This window comes from Callionymus lyra, chromosome 4 (genome assembly GCF_982586985.1).
Source record: "Callionymus lyra chromosome 4, fCalLyr1.hap1.1, whole genome shotgun sequence".
Classification (NCBI taxonomy): domain Eukaryota; kingdom Metazoa; phylum Chordata; class Actinopteri; order Syngnathiformes; family Callionymidae; genus Callionymus; species Callionymus lyra.
The window spans coordinates 35,147,490-35,165,026 of record NC_141821.1 but is presented as its reverse complement, the minus strand read 5'-3'; the positions used below and the strand labels follow the sequence as shown (position 1 = coordinate 35,165,026).

The following is a 17,537-nucleotide window of genomic DNA, read 5'->3' as shown; positions in this document are numbered from 1 at the left end:
TACATTTATCTGTGAGTCTGCCAAATATATTTTATATTATTACTTACTTAACTTTTTTTTTAACATTTTCCATCACTTCTGACACTACTTTTATGAACTTAGTCAATAAAAAATACACGGTTTCGTCGGGCAAGAGGCGGGGGACACCCTGAACAGGACGCCAGTCCGTCACAACTCTGTCACACACAAAGACATATAACCTACCCTCATAAGCTTCAGAACGATCTCCCTCTCCCTCTGTGTTTCATGGAGTCTACTGACTCCTTCAAGAAACATCTTCCTTTATCATTTTTGAGGCTTTTCCTAGATACTGTTGGGGCTGTTGGGTTTATCATTGTGATGTATTGACCTTTAAAATGTGTATTGTTCTGTTGTTAAGCGCTTTGTGACCCCGGTCTGTGAAAGGCGCTTTACAAATATAAATTACTTACCTACTATGGATTTACTTTTTCTATGCAGCCAAGTTTCCTAATTTAACATTAATTGATGGATTGAAAAATATAGACATCATTATTACACATTACGTTTTTCCTGTTTATTTCTTTAGCAAGCTTTCCAATAAAATGGAATAAATATTAAGCACGTTTTGACCTTTAAAAGATTGCATTTAAAACAAGTGAACATGATTCACAAAAAAAGGATCCAGCAAACACTAATTCTACAAATTATGTATCTAGTATTTTCTGTACATTTAACAGCATATACACTGTATATCACAGTGTACTTCAAAGAAGTGAAGGAGGAGTGAAGAAATATTGAGCATGAGATCCAAACCAAAAGAGTAGCTCCAGACAACCTTCCATTGACATCAACTGAAAAGAATCTCAACATTGGCGGGTGATCACAATGTAACGCTTGAAAGAGATTGAACGCCGTCGCCATTGACGAACATGCTCACACACGCACACACACTTCTTCAAGTGCGCATGCCTACAGACAATTTTAAGTACACACGCGCGTGCAAACGAGAGGGCGGGAGCGTCAAGGGCGCGCGCGCTTGGTTACCATTCCAGAGCAGGAGAGCGTTGGTTTCAGTGAGCCAGGAGTGGAGATGACCGAGCGGCCAGTGGACGGACTCACAGCGCGCTGCCCTCCCCGTGAGTGACGAGCACAGGTATTACGGTAATTCATCCTCTTCAAGCCTCAGTGTTTGTTGTTGTGCTGTTGGTTTTTTTTTTTTTTTGGACCCTATCAAAACCTGTAAGACCGAACCGAGGGCAACATCTCCGTCACTCGCGGTACCGTGCTGGTCCCGGGTGTCTCAGGTGTGTCCCACCGCAGAGCCCGGTCCACCTCCGAGGTCTCCCGGGAGCGCGTCTCGTTGTCTCGGATCCTCGCGGGTTGGGTGAAGCCTCAGCTGCTGGAGAGACGCTCTCTGGAGAACCGCTTCAGTTCCTGGTGTCCGAGCCAGTGGAGGGTGAGAAGCTGCAGGTGTCGAGGAGGGCAGCAGCAGGGTCAGTGAGGGAGGTGGTGTTGAGCAGGGGTTTATCAAATGGATTCACCGACCTTCAGATTAAATCATTCAAAAGAATCCATTTATAGTTTGTGTTTTCTCTAGTTAATTTTGTTCATGTTTAAAGAGTCACAGCCCTCAAAATACCACCTTAAAAACAGATTTAAGATTAAGGTTAAGACAGTCATTTATCTTCTAAGGACCGTTGCAGTTCCCCGGACCGTGGGTTGGGAATCGAAGCTACACTGAGTGTAATTGACTGAAATTATGTCAATTAATGATGTACTAACTGTGTTTATGGAACTAATTGTTGTGAAGTTACTGGTCATAAAGATTTAACATCATCCTGTGGTTTAAATGAACCTGAATACGACCACTTTAATACCAACATATGCATGATAATGAAAAGTTATCGACTAATACCAGCTCGTTGTGATTAAAGAGACAGCAGAAGACCAATGGCACTGACTTTTTTCAACAGTGATGAATATTTCAAGAAAATATGTCACTTCATCAATTATGCAGAGGTCAAGCTGTCACACAAATCTGGTTCATGAGTTAATCCAAAAAAGTTCACCACACATGATCTGTCTGTGGGTCACACGGTGTAACAAAACCACAACTCTGAGGCTTGAAACCTGGATTATATTTGTCAAGTGTAGACTCTAAATTTGTATTTCTAGGTTTTTGTGAATGATGTTGATGTTGAGGTTCTATATAGGTATTTAATACTAGCATCGAAGGAAAAGAGAAATAATTCAATTTCTGTTGTGTAAGCGCGTGACTCTCCGCATGTAAAGACTATTTTAGTCAAGTTTACTCAAAAACAAGTGACGTAATGAAAAAGAGTAAAACATAAATTCTGTTATCACGGAGAAACCCGCCCCGGTGCTCCTGCTTATTCAGCATTATGTTGAGATGTATTTTAAAGACTTAACATTTGGTTTTTGCAGGTCATGCAATTGTTTTTTTGTCGCTTTTATCTGTTGTCCGGTCCGTAATGTCGACATTAAACTTGTCCGTGGTGAAATGTTCATGGCTATGCTGGGTTGTCTCTCCTATCAGGTTTTGAATTGTAATCCTTTCATGTTTGAGCTAAAACAGCTTTCAGGGGTTCAGTAACTCTTTGATATGATTTTTAATTCCTTAATGTCAAATACAAGATTATCCGTTGAGATTTCCAGTCTTAAACATTAAGTATGAGGTCTTTGGAATAGACACATGTTTTAAACTCAAGGCCTAGGGGCCAAATCTGGCCCACCAAGTCATTTTTATTGTAGCCCGCTGAAAGGTTGTTTAATTGGTTAAATATACATTTAGTTCGGCCCCTGGACTGTGATTGCTAAAATATTTTGGCCCTCTCTATGATTGAGTTTGACACCTCTGTTATACATGGTCAATTCCTTAATGTCAAGTTTGAGGTCTTTGGTCCAGAATACCAACTTATTTTCAATTGTCGTCTTCAACATTGATTATCTGAGGTATTTGGTACAGACGTTCAAGTATCAGATTGATGTCAGATATACCAGCAGGTGCATACTTTAAGATCTATGACATAAGACCTATAATGTGTTAAGGTCTTTAACATGATGTATTATTTCTTCTAAACAGTTTTTATTATTGAACATCAGATCTGTTGTCCTCTGATAATGGTCTTCATGTCTAAAATTAAGACCATAATCTTTTATCACCAGGATTATATACATGTTTGTTGTTAGTGTCGATCATCAATGGCTCAGATCTCAAGTGGAAAATCTTGAATTCTCGCCTGTATAGTCAAGTATCACCTCCAACCTCTCATTGAACTGGGGTCACCATTACACTCCTGTCATGGCTGAACGACTGAGATCTAATGATGAAATGAATTCACATGCCTTTAGGTTGCACTCGTGCAATGTTGAGCTCCACGTCTGCGGGGTCGGGTAACTTGGGGACAGTGAACTGACTCCAGCTGGGTCTTCAAAAATTCATCCATGTCATTTTACTGCCACAAATGTTGAATTATTCATCCATTAAAACATACAAAGAATGCTCATTTTAAGAAAAATGAAGTAAAAAAGAGACAAATAAATTACATAAAAAAGGACTCTTGGTCAAAATGTGGAGTCTTATTCAAATAACCTAATTAACTAAACATTTTAATTTACAACTATTTTTTTATATATTTATTTCACTCTATATAGTTTAATTAAAATTGTATTTTATTTGGCATATACATTTTTGATACAGCATTTAAAATTGCACGATAACAAAATTTCGTAAAGACTTGAATGAGTGTAAAGGAAAGGATTCAAGTGTTTATTTAAATAGTTTGTATTCTATTCATGAGCCTCAATCTTGTCTTAATGTCAACGAGACTCGTCTGTGTATCCTGGTACCAAAAATATCCAGGTCTTCCCTGTTGATCTCCATTCTCTAATCCCCTGAATGAATGTTCACACCCCCCTCCGCCTTCTCCAGGTTAATCTGGTTACAGTTGTTACTGCAGGTTCCTGGGCTATTCCCATAATCCTCCTGTGTGTGTTTGTTGGCGAGTACAGGTGTGTAGAGCTACTTTTAGATCAATCACAGATACCGTGCTTCCAAAATAGAAAAGCTAACCTGTCAAAATGTTGGAAAGTTTTTAAAGAATGTGATTACTTTAGATTATATTTAAAGTATAAGGAATTATATCAGTGCCAACAGAACATTTAAATGAGATACTTTTAATAATTCAAGTCAAAAAAATGCATTTTGAAAGGTAACTTTGATTAAATGTGAATAATTTCAGAATAAATGAATAATTTTATATTCTTATAGCAATAATACATTTATAATATCAAAAAATATTCTACCAAATCTACAGTGAACATATTCACATTAACTATTTACTATTTCTAATAGTACTTTTTACTACTTCTTATAAAACTGTTAAAAAGTGGTAAGTATGGTGCAGTGTCTGGCACCAAGATGGTTCCAGATTTAAGCAACCCACCCTCTCTGTTTGAAGTTCTTCTCCCTGTGCTGGCACGACTTTCCTGTGGTTTCTCCTCACAGTTTAAAAAAAGGTGTTAAATTATGACTCTGGATTTCTGTGAGTATGACGTGTGGGGGTCTGGTGACCCTGTCCTTCCGGGATTATGACATAATAAATGGATGACTGAGGGAAAAAGCACTTATGTTCAGTTGTTTTTCAGCTGGCAGTGGATGTATGTGAGGGACTCTGGGCCATAAAGTGTCCCTGCAGATAGAAAAGTCTGAAAAAAATGTAGTCAATAAAGAACCTGTTTTCTTCTAAGAGACCATGATGGGTGACAAAAACCACCTGATGACTTTCGTACTGCAAATCTTTAATGTGGCGAACACCGAATTTTATTGTGAGCCATTGCTGCTCCAGCTTCATTTGCTTTTTGGCTTCTCCTCAGGGAAATAAATGTCCTGTTAATTCGCCTCCTTGAAAAGTTCTTTTGAAAAAAGGAAAATAAATTGTTTTCAAATGGATTGTTTGGCTTAGTGAAAGAAAATGGATGAATGTGTGTTAGAAAGCGGGGGAGCGGGAGGATGATGATGGACGGGGAAAAGAAGTAGAGGAGACCAGGACGAGACAGAGAACGGTGAAGATGAGGAATAGAAGAGGGGATGACAGATGTGGGCGGACGTAAGCGTGTCTAGGTGTTGGAAGGAGACGAGCGACACGAGCGTGGAGACATGAGGACGAAGATAATGAAAGAGTGAAAAAACACTCAAAGGGTGGAGACAGACGTGGTAGAGAGAGACTTTGCCATGATTTCCCGCCTATTTCTTGATTACGTTGTTCATTAAGAATGACATTTAAATTAACATTTAATTACTTATTTTCGATTATTTTAATCAGCTTAAATCTTACTTAATTATAATAATGCAATTATTTTTTATCTCATCAGTTTATCAAGTAGCTTTGTGTTTTGGCAAGAATCTGGTGATACGATCAATTCAAGATACATGGACAACAATACTAAGTTGTCGACTGTATCCTCTAGTCCTCAGTCATCGCCGGGATCTCATGGAGAACAGAATGACTGCGGCCACAGGTTAAATTGCATGAAACACAAAAATGAACAAAAGGCGTGAATATATTTATAAATATATATTTATTGAAAAATAAACCATAAATAACAATGTTAAAAATAAAATGATTTTCTGCTCATGTCACATCTATGATAGAAATATGCATAAGTGGTTTTCATCTTACCCTCAACTGAAGTTACCAAGCCTTCATTTTAGGTTAGCATTTTATCTGTCTTAGCATTACCTCTTGTTAACAATATTGACCAAAGTCTTTCCACTATGGGACAGTTTAATTAACTTTTCCATTGATTTTATCAAAAACAGATAATAATAATTTCAGACTTCAAACACTGAGAGAAAAGTCATTATTGAGCAGTAGTGACACCTTTAGCTTTAGATCTGATATGTGAGACCCACTTTGACTCGTTCCATCAAAGTCGTCAACATGAAGACTGAAAATTGTGTCTCACTCACCCAACAGGACTACTTTTCCATGAGATGACGAACTATTCTGATCTAAGGAGCGATAGCTTTCCCATCAGACTCTGATTCTAATCATGCTAATATTCTCTGTCTGGTAACTCACGCTCCACAGAGAAGCCATTGTGATTTCATTTCATGATAGATTCTCCCTGTCAGCAAATATTGCTGCAATACCTGAACATTGGTTGTGTAAGTGATCGCATGAGTATGTCCTCGTCATCTCTGGTCTTGGCTTTTGAACCTCAGCATGCAGCAAAAGCTCTGCCATACATCCTCTGGCTGATGGTTGTTTGTGTAAGTCTTAAACGCTCCTCTCAGCACCTTCATTTTACAAACATGGAAGAACACTTGATGATGGTAGATAAAAGTATGTGCCGGATGACATGCTGTGCAATAAAGATAATGAAAATACGGCACAAGACATGGACTTGCTGATCCTTATCCATGTTGCTGCACACAAGTCCAGTTAGTCTCGCAGTTCAGTGATTGGTTAATCGAGTCTCATCGTCTTCAAAGTGTAGTGATCCGATCCATGTGACCATCTTTACCTTTTATAAACTAGGTAATACAACCCAAATGAACTGTTAAAATGATGCAATATTCAAGTGTAGGTAATAAGAACAACATTGTCTTTATAAAATATGATCGGAAAGTCCACTGAATGGTTTCATTACTTATTATATATTTGTATTTCTGCTGAATAGGTGGAGGTCTGGCATTTATTGATTGATTAAGAATGGGTTAACGGCCATAAGGGTCCATCTAGGACATCTTGACCCTCAATCTTCAGACTGATGGAAATCATGATTGCGTGTGAACACCTGCTGAGTATAATTGTTTTTTCCTTCTTAATAAATAAATAAATATATAGCAGAGATATTTAAAAATTAAGTGTAAAAAGTATCTGTACAAGTGTCAAATTTGCAGCGTTGTTTGTTGTGGTGATTCATACGAGCCACTATTTGACTTCTAGCTAACCGTGGTCATCTCCTCTTCTCTTCACTTCACTGTAATCTGTGACAGCAGTATAAACCCAAACCTGCCTTATATAATCTGATCTCTCTCTCACACACAGACACACGTTGCATGCATGAGTGCACACATTTTCTAGTGTGCACTGCGTGACGGCATGTTCACGAGTGTATGATTGTGAAAATCTAGTAACCATCACTAGACTGTTTTGTAACCTGGATTACAGACAGGATGATCAGGAAATAAAAAATAAATAAAATAAAAAAAAAACTGGCAGCATGACTTCTAAATACACTTTAACCCAGGGGTGAACAATTATATTTCTTCAGGGGCCACATTATATACTGTGACTGTTATTAAATACAGTGACTTTTATACAGGGCCATAAAGCCAAAATAAAGAATTGAATATGATAGTAAAACTTTATAAATATATAAAAGGACATTTTAAAATAAGAATCACAATTTTATTGTATATTACATTTCAATGTCAGTTTATTTAAATATTATAAATAAAAAAAAAGTGGCAAAAAGTGCTATAATGCCATTAAATTAAAGAAGTATTAGTATGTTTGATGTAAATTTCATTAAAAAAATATGATATGAACTAAAAAAAATAATAAAACCAATACCCTTAAATAGGACAAAAAAAGAACAATAGAATCGGGGAGAAGAAAGACAACAACAAGTTATCTTAAACAAGTTATATGTTGAATTAGTAATAACGTTTTTAAATAAACATTGGAATCATTTCTAAATGCCCAGTTTTACAGTATTATTTTGACCTCATGTGGGCCGCATGTGGTCCCCGGACTGCACTTTGCCTAGGTCTGCATTAACCTCTCGTTGAAATGCAATATTTTAGTCATGAAAACTTGTGTTAATTTGTTATTTATCTTTTGAATTTATTCAATAATACCACCATATCTGTGGCTGTGGTAAATACTCCAGATTGTTGGTGACCTCACACCTGAACGTTTGTCATCTACATTTACGGAATCTGTTGTAAAGTTCAGTTTAACCTTTTGCCGGTGAAAACAGTTTCAGAATATAAACACATCCTGGCCATAAACCCCCAGAGTAGAAAACAAGACAAGCAGTGGTTTTGAGATCTTCAGGGAGTATAAAAAAGTAAGGAGGAAGCAAAGAAGTGAAAGAATCTGGCAATATTATACTTATCACGACACACGGGCAACAATATGATATTTGGCGATACTGTAGTAACAAGGATTTATTTGTAGTATTGTGGAGTAATTTACAGACCACATGACTGCTGGAAAATCTGCTGGAGTCCACTGTATCCTCTCATCCTTAGTCATCGCCTGAGAGTCCTTTCCTTCTCACCCCTCCTATTTGTCTCATATGTTGTATCTGTCTCAGTATGTGCTTTCATGTTCAAAAGTTGTGTTGTGTCATGTTATTTTGCATCCCTGCACTAGCGCCCTCTTCAGGAGCAGAGCAGGGATGCCTGTTTTTTCCACACCCGCCCCCACCTTTCTTCATGTGTTTAAGTGCAAGACAAGTTTCGCGCCCAAAACGCAGCCTTAGTGATTGTCTTGCATTTTCCACTTCACCACAATAAATTATCGTTGTGTTCTGACATCACTCTCAATCAAGTTCTTTCTGATTCTGAGATTTCATTGTCCTTTAGCTGCGGAGGATCATTACGACTGCTGCCATCTAGTGTGCGGAAGTTGAATTATAATGCACAAATGACCAAATGCTGTGAATATTTGTATGATAATGGTAAATAAAGTATTGTATTTTACACATACTTATGATAAAAAAAACAAACCATAATGTAAAAGGCCCCAAAAATACTTTGAAACAAGGATTAATTAGTAAATAACATTTAAATATCAATATAGTGGTGTTGGACATATGACTTATAGTGAAAAACCCTGTTATATCTTAGTGTAGCGATTTTCTCTCACACTCTTAGTTGGAAGAAGGAATGATGGGAACATGAAAGTAAATGAAATAAAGGATTAAAGTAATAGTTGTAATTCTGTCGTATATGAAAAAGTTGATGCGAATAATCCGACGTGGACTTGAAAGGATGTTTTATGTGAATTTGTTTTGGTATGTCATGATAAGTGTGTGTGTTCAGAAGGTGTTAGACTTTCAGTAGTGGTCTTCATGTGAGTTCATGTGTGCTAACGTCCCCCTGCAGCAGAAAAATAACACTTAAGTGAACATCCTGGTCTCTGAGCGCATTTGGGTGTGTGTGCGTGTGTGTGTGAATCAGCGAGTCAGTGTAGCAACGACAAACAAATCCATACGAGTCAGAGAACACTCTGGAACACCAAGTCAGGAGGAACATGGGACATCTCTGTCAGTATGTGGAGCTTAAATGTTCATATTCCTTTATGCATGCATGATGGGAGTGTGTGTAAGAGTGTATGTGTTTGTGTGTGTGTGTGTGTGTGCGTGCCTTCATGTGTGTGTGCTCCCCCAGGCGGTCTCCAATCCTTTCTGTGTGTGACATTAGGGAGGGAAGGGAGTCTGAGAGCTGTACTGCCACTACCTCTCATCATCACACACATACACACTCACACACACACACACAAACACACACCAAGCAACAAACATAGACTCACTAGATATAAGCATCTGTGCTACGTCAAGCAGTTAGGAAAAAAACCCATTGTGTCCTTGTGTCTTTGTGTGTGGGTTTGTGTGTGTGTCCACGACGCCATGCTGTCATAAAAAGCTGGCAGCAGATTATGCTGATTGTGTATTGCGTAAGAGAGCATACGTGTAATATCCAGGATGCGATTGGGATTATTTCAATCCAGCAGTGAGTCTGTGATATTGTCATGGCCAGTTAGAATCCCTGCAGCTGCACACCCTCCATTGTTGTCGTAATTACTGTTGGTCATGAGACGCCGGCATCACACTGATGGGCGCACAGACCAGATCGGCTGCTCTCACTGAAACCACCCATCTGGACAGATGTTCCAGTGACGTGGTCATTGGTATGTAAACTCCACGAGTTTGTGAAAAGAAGAGAATATTAATAATTGAAAGTAGAACACGGCAGAGAGATTGCAAATGTTTTCTTTCGCCACTTTCTGAAATAGACTTCCTGCCGCAGGAAACATGACACTTCTTGGTGTAGTTCTTCCAGTGTTAATGCTCATTCTCCATCCTCACCCCTCTTATTCCCGCTTAACACTTACCCCCCTCCTCTTCCCACTCCGCTTCTTAGCTTCCATCATATGCTGCTGGGATCTAAAATTGCGACTTCAAAGATGCTTTCAGACTCATCTAAGTGGATATTAATCACAAACACACACACGCAGTGGATGTTAATTTCAGACTTCAAACACTAAGAGAATTCTGCTCTGAATATTTACACGTGAGCTGAACAATCGGTGCGTTCACTGTTTGTGAATATTTAAGTGTGTTTTGATAGTTATTTTCATATGATATGTATATATATATATTGAATAGTTGCATTTAACATTTCACATTGAAATGTTTTCAAAGCATTAAATTATCTTTTGCAATTTAAAATTTAATCATTTTTTTACGGTAATTTTTGGAATATTTTGAATTGAATGTGTTTTTCTTTACACATAGATTTTAATATTGTAATTTCAGTTAATAAATAAATAGTTCTTTAAATGCAATATTTTTTAATTTGTAACCTTTTAAATTCAATATAAAAATGTTAGAAGAATAGTGCCACCAGGCAATACCAAAAGAGTTCCAAGATACATGATCAAACTTTAAACCAATCATGTGCTGACATTGTAGAAGAATTGATGCGCCAATTCATTATGGCAAAATGAGTATTGTCTGGTGGCACTAATATACCGACACCTCTATATTATTTATAATAAATTAAATGATCTAAATTAAAATATCAAAGTCTATGTGTGAAATGTAATCTATGTGTGTGTAGAAATGATTAGATTTATTAAATTCATCTTTGGCTGTGGTGAATACATATCTATATATTAGATTAAACCATTCAATGTTCTGATAACACTGATATATTTTCATGTTCTCAGATCATAGCTTCACTAATTAAGTAAGACCGTACCACCATCCAATTAAGATGGAAAGCTTCAAACGAGATGTGTAAAGAATATCACTGAAGCTCGTATCTCAGTCGACAACGGTTCCGACTCTAACACACAACCAGCTAAAGAGAGCAAGAAGACCTTAGATACAAGCAGCCAACAACACCAAGAGGTGTTCCATGTAATTGTTAACTTGGTTTCAAATAAAAACTGTAAGGTTCAGCAGGTCAACACGACTGTGTATGTGTGTGTATCAGTGGCCTGTAAGTGACACTGTTCAAACAGAAGGAGTAGGTCTGATACAGTTTCCATGGTGATTAACATGATACAAAGTTGTATCACTTCCATTGCGGCTGTGTGTTGTGTGTCTGTGTGTGTGTATGTGTGCGTGTGTGTGAAGTGTAAAGCAGGTGAGAAGAGCGCAAGATGTCTTAAAATGAGAGCAGATGGGAAGCTGAATGTTATTGGAGCTCATTCATAGTGTGTGTGTGTGTGTGTGTGTGTGTGTGTGTATTACCCGAAGGCATTACATAAACACAATTTCATACCAGCTGAAGCACCAAAAACCTGGTCTCAAACATGCATGGCACAGTCCACTAATGAGATGGAGGATTATTCCTATGATGATGGACAGATTATTGTTTACATGATAACATGATTTCGGATCATCAAAATCATCTTCCATCGTACAGACGCTGTTATTTTGTATTTTGTTGCAAAATCTGAGAGCATCCGCTGAAATATAGGTTAACATTACATTGCATATTGTTAGTGCTGGCACTTTTATACCAGCATTTTTATATTGAATTTAGGAGGCTACAAAGTAAAAATACTTTAGAATCTAAAAAATCCATCGGTTTAAAAAAGCTTTCAAATCCAGTTATAAAAATAAACCAAATTCAACCTTTAACATACAAATTGTTAAATTAAATTTTAAAAGCATTCAATATTCTGATGGTTCGGATATAAATGGCAATTGTATTAAGATTAAATTGTTGAGGTAAACTTTCAAAAACTTCAGGAATAATTGTGTGTTAAGGGACCATTTTATTGAGGCCAAGGCATCAAAACCAAAATGTTGTTGCTGATAAACATGCTTGAGGTACCAACTGGTCCAAAAGACGGTACAGTCTTCTGTGGCAGAGGCAAACAAGCATGTGCGAGTGTATTTTGGAGGGATGATAAGAAAACTCTCTTTATCATGCCTTGAAAAGGGAGCAGCCAGCTGCATATGCAAGGATACTGCATTCTTGACTTCCAGGGATGTCATTAAGCGCTGGGAAGAGAACCCGGAGGAACTCTTGGACCCCTCCAAACCAGCCTCTAATACAGAAGCAGCGCTGGAAGATGATGGACTGTCCACATCAATTACCCTGACGGAGGTCACAAGTGTCGTCAATAGACCCCACAGTGGCAAAGCCCCCGGGATTGATGAGATATGTTGTGAAGTGCTGAAGGCTCTGGCTGTTAAGGGACTGTCATGTCTGTCATGTCAACTTTTTCTGAACATTATGCGAAAGAATAAATGGAGCAGATTAGACTATGGCTCTTAAAAAACGGTGGACCATAGGGTGTAGTGTTTTGTAAAGTGGTTTCACATTACCCAGCCTTCGGGCAAAGTGTGTTCTATAGAGATAGACTTCAGATCCAAGACAACCATCCCTGATCTTTCCTCTTAGATCTATAAGCCAGTGTCCCTGAGATAGCATTTATCTATCGTGGGTTTTGCAGAAGTCATCAGAAAATGCTTTTGGGAACACTATACAGTTGCGTAAAAAATGGAGCATTGCTCTCAATAAATGGATGGACTGAAAAATAGTTTTGTGTCAAGTGAACCATCATGTTCATATATATGATAGTTATGATAAGTCCTAGCTTGTCGTTTATATCCATCTCATTTAATCTGTGCTCTGACCTCATCCCTTCTGCCATGTTGTGGATCAATAACATGATCCACATGTTAACATGTGGACATAACATGATAACATGATAACATGTTGTTTCAGGTTTTCTCAGGTGTTCTTTTATTGGGTTCATAACAGAGGTACCGTATCGGAGGTAAATCAGAATGTCTGCTAGAAAGTCAGTACTAACTTTCATCTCAGGCAAACTTGTTTAGTTCCTATGTGGCTATTAGGAAATGTCTTAAGATGATGTACTTTTTACCTACACCAGCTGTTTTCACCATCATTGGTAATCTGTAAACAACATAGTTCAAAATTATTTTAAATCTGGTTCTCTGTACTTGGATCCTGGTTTCAGGGTTAACCTTTTGGCGCATTTCTAAGGCAAAGTTGTTGTGTTTTGTTTCCACCTTCTACCACCCCCATGTTGACTAAAGGTTGGGATTATTTTCAGAGTAATCCGTTCTTTTTGGAGTTATAGGCCAAATGTATATTCATTTTAATGTAGCAGCTAGCGCTCAGTTGTCTTTGACTTCATGATGCACATGGCCACTGCTTCGATGTCCAGTGCTGGTGAAAACACAACACAAACCATTAGGGTATGGCTATGATGAGCCAGTGGAAAAGGTCAAAGAGTGAGTTGGGTGGCTTCTCACCACGGCTAAACATGTGCCCAGCTCTGTTCTAGCAAAAAACAAACAACTTGTTATTCATATTATAAACGTCACTGTGGTAAGAAACATGTTGTTATTGTTAGTGCCCTTTGAATTAAACCCTGAGGCCAGAACTTGACCTTGTGCCAATAGAATTCTTGAATTAAGGTTTTTCTTTTTTATAGATCTGTTCGCAAGTTGTGTCCTAACACCATGAGTAACATCAATAGGCTTCGTACCGTACAGTCTGATCCTGAATAAAAACAAACACTCTTATTAAGTCTTCTATTTTTGTTTCTTTTGTGCCTGACAGACGCTGAGTTGAGCTGATGAAGTGAATCTGCTTCTGATGATAATGGACTGACTCAAGCTTCATTTCACATCTGAAGAATCAAGATGCAGTAAGAAAATGATGATCAAGCTGTCAAAACTAGTGATTAATGTGCACCAAGAAAGATCTGAGAAAATAAATAAGCTAAACCTGAAAACACTTTTCACAGATGTTAGATCATGCAATATTTTGTACTTCAGCACCTTGAGCCCAAATTAGTTTGACTTAATATATTTTCTTTACCTTCATTAACCAGAGAAGCACTTTCTGTAAACATGTGTCCTTTAATTCTTTCTTGAGCTTTTTCATGATTTAACACTTTGATTATATCCCACTGAGCCTTCTTACATGGAGATTTTTTAAATTGTGATCAGCTCAGGTGAACAGATCCAGTCTTTGGTTTAACTTTCACTAGTTTGCGTGTGAAGAAACCTCCAGAGACATGTAAGTGACAGATGCTAGCACCCATGGGTTCTAGCTCTCTTGTTAGCACGCCAACACACCTGCTCAAGGTCACAGGTGTGACTCTGTTCACAGTCTCCGCCGCCACACTCTCATACGTGCAGCATCATTACTGTCTAAAGTGTGTGGGTGCAGCAGAGAGCTGAATGGTTAATATGCTCCATTGGCCGTTCGCTCCATCACCCTCCTCTCAATACGCTGCCATTTAAACGACACCTATTGGTGTGTGTGTGTGATTGTGCGCGTGTGTTGCAATTAAAGTCCATATTTCGCTCTGACCTTTTGGAATACGCTCACCATGCTACTCTGTCAAGATCTATATAACCCACTTTCATCAGTTAATGAAGAAAACTTTAATGTAACATTTTTTTCAGTTTCAATGCCAGGAAAATTTTGCTTAAAACCCAGAGCAGACAAGAGTAAGGCTTTGAGTCGGACAGTCACGCAATTTGACCCATTCTCACACCTCATTTCTCAAGCTTACATTTACCGTTTACCTCGTATGGAGCTTCAGCCATGAGCCGCACTTTAATCCAGAAGCATCCAAATTCACGCTTAACTTTCCCCAAAAGCCATTCAGAAGGAGGAAATAAACTTCCAGCTTTCAAATGAAGAGCATTGAATCAGCTCCGACTGCCTTGTTGTCCTTCATTATCACGGTTATACTTGGTGATGATTAAAATGCACGTTATGTATTCATTTACAATGACTGCCATAGACATAATCTAGAGAGCGTAGACTAACATCCCACAAAATACCATAACATTTCACTGTAGACTTTTGGGGAAATTAATAATTCATTGTTTCTTTTTTTTTAAACATCTTAGTCACATCTTAGTCATATGTCATATAAGTCAAGGATTTATGACGCTATAGGTGGCATGGAGGTGACACCATATTAATTAATTAATTGTAAGAAGGCTTGTTTTTGGACACACAGATATTGTCATTCTCTGAAACCTGGCAGCCCGGAAAAAATTCCTAAAACTGTGTGTGGCTTTGTGACTACTCCAAAACGTTAGTGTACCAGCACAAACTGTGTGCGTGAGGCTTCTGCAGCACGATCAATATCTGGATCCCTGGATGGGATCAATAATGATTATAGGAGGACGTAATTGAAACATGTTCCCTGAGGCCCCTTCAGACATGGAATAATTAATATTTAAGAAGCCAAATTTGCTACTTTGTTACCTTGGAAACACACTTTATCCCTTGTGATTTCATATATTCTCCAGTAAATTTAATTTAGAAAGTATTTTTGGAGAGTGCAATTGAAGTCCTTCATATGATTTATATTGTTTCATTTTTAAACCCTGGTTTAGTTCAATTTAAGAAGAAATCACGGACTTTCTCCAATGTAATTTTGCGCTATAACCCCAGGCCAGCTGTCACAAATACGTTTTTAGTACAGATTTAAACGTTACGTTTACTCTTCTAATATAACTTCAGCTACATTGACAACTTGCAAGTGTTTGCTCACCACAGCTACGTGTTTCTTACTAAATCACTTGATCAGACTTTATGAACTAACCTCAACACCTCTTTCAATGTTATGTTCAGGAACCCTGACACTTGAGCTCCACACTTTTTGGCATCTGTCAATCACTGACTTGACATGCAGCCTCAAGGCTGACTCTTTAATTTCAACTGCTTTTATGTCATTTAGCAGCAAAACAATGCTACTATGACAGTGTTCCTTCTTTGCACCACGGATTTCTTTAATGTCTGCATTTTATCTTACGATAAGCCTTCAGACAAACACAACAAAATAAAATGGCAAAGCCTGCAAATAAAACATAAAAAATGTACAACCTTATAACCTTGTTCCATCTAAATAATTCTAAACTGCTAAAGACTCTCTTGGATGGAGATTAAACGTCCATGTAAACAATACCTTCACTTTTTCGATCTGAAAATATTTATTTGATAATTAATATTGAAAAATATTTTTTCTAGATTTTTGATACCTACAAGTTCCTTAAGTCCAGCAGGTCCAACTGACATTTTCTGTAATGGTCTCTCAGGCTCAGTTCATCTACAGAAGATATTGGTCATATCTACATGTTATGCTAATTTCTGAAAATTCAACCCAGGGGCAATACATTTTCAAACGGCGGATCTGTGCAACTGTCTGCACAGCTGAACTGCAAAATCTGGAAAAAAAAATAAAGGTCACAGCCCTGTGTCTTACTTGTTATCTTGAAAGATGTTGTCTAATATAATTACCAGCTACGAAGAAGTTATTATTCAGCAAAATCTGTCAAGCTTGTTGATTTATGAAGACAACATTTCCAGCTTTGATCTTTGTTAATTTCCCCTGACGTTAGCTAACGTTGGTCTTTAGTTCTAAAGAGGCAGTTTTCCTCAACAAAAGTCTTCAGTTTCAGTCTTCTTCTGGTCTTACCTTCCTGGAATGGATCAGCCTGTCCCCGAAGAACAGACAGCCTGGCCTTGAAAGACTGTAAACTGGGTAGAAATTGGGCTCAATAGACCTATCAGCTTAAAAAGTTGGCTTCAGTGCAAATGGTCGGGCTTGACCAGTTGGAAACAGTGGGTGTTGAGAGGGACCAGATTAAACTGAATTAGCAAAAGGCAAATGACTCAGAGGTTAAATAATGGAGACACGGCATGTTTTTTAATGAAGAAGAGCACTAATGACCAGGATCATTGCACTCATCCATTTAATAAGGAGTGGATTCATAAAGAAACTTCAGCTGACGATGTCAGCAGCAGAACTCACTGAGAAGGAAAAGAGTACTCTGATCTTAAGGACACTTCCTGAATAAATTACCCCCTCCACCCCCCGCTGATAGGAATCAGGTAGAAGACTCACTGGAAATGTCATTGATCTGAAGAAACATGCATGGCTGCGCCTCAGCAGATCTCACCGCAGCGGGAACATTCACTGATAGTTTACACACATGGTTACCTTCCAGAAGGTGCATGCCATGATTACATCTCAAGTCATGTGATGCTTTCATGAGAATCACATCTTTACTGAGTAAGATTTATGTAGAAACACGGAAATCCTTTGACCTTTTCATCCAAAGTTTTTTGCTGCATAAAATCCATTCTGTTGTTTTGTGTATTTGTTCTGCATTTGTAGTTCCAGGTGGATGGTCCCATACACTACCAAAGATATTATCTTGAAGCAGATGATTCGTTATTTGGTTTGAAATTGATGCTATTGTTTCGGTCTAAATGACAGTTCGATACAAAAAAA

General features: G+C 38.0%; 1 protein-coding gene across 1 annotated transcript in view; it reads left to right on the top strand.

Moving 5' to 3' along the window:
• Positions 1 to 1,017: 1,017 nt before the first annotated feature.
• slc8a4b (solute carrier family 8 member 4b) overlaps positions 1,018 to 17,537 on the top strand; it is a 55,171-nt gene continuing 38,651 nt past the window's right edge. The window contains exons 1-2 of the mRNA XM_087789996.1: positions 1,018 to 1,114; positions 13,835 to 13,922. The gene's annotated coding sequence lies outside the window, so the exon portion shown is untranslated. The remainder of the gene's footprint in view (positions 1,115 to 13,834; positions 13,923 to 17,537) is intronic.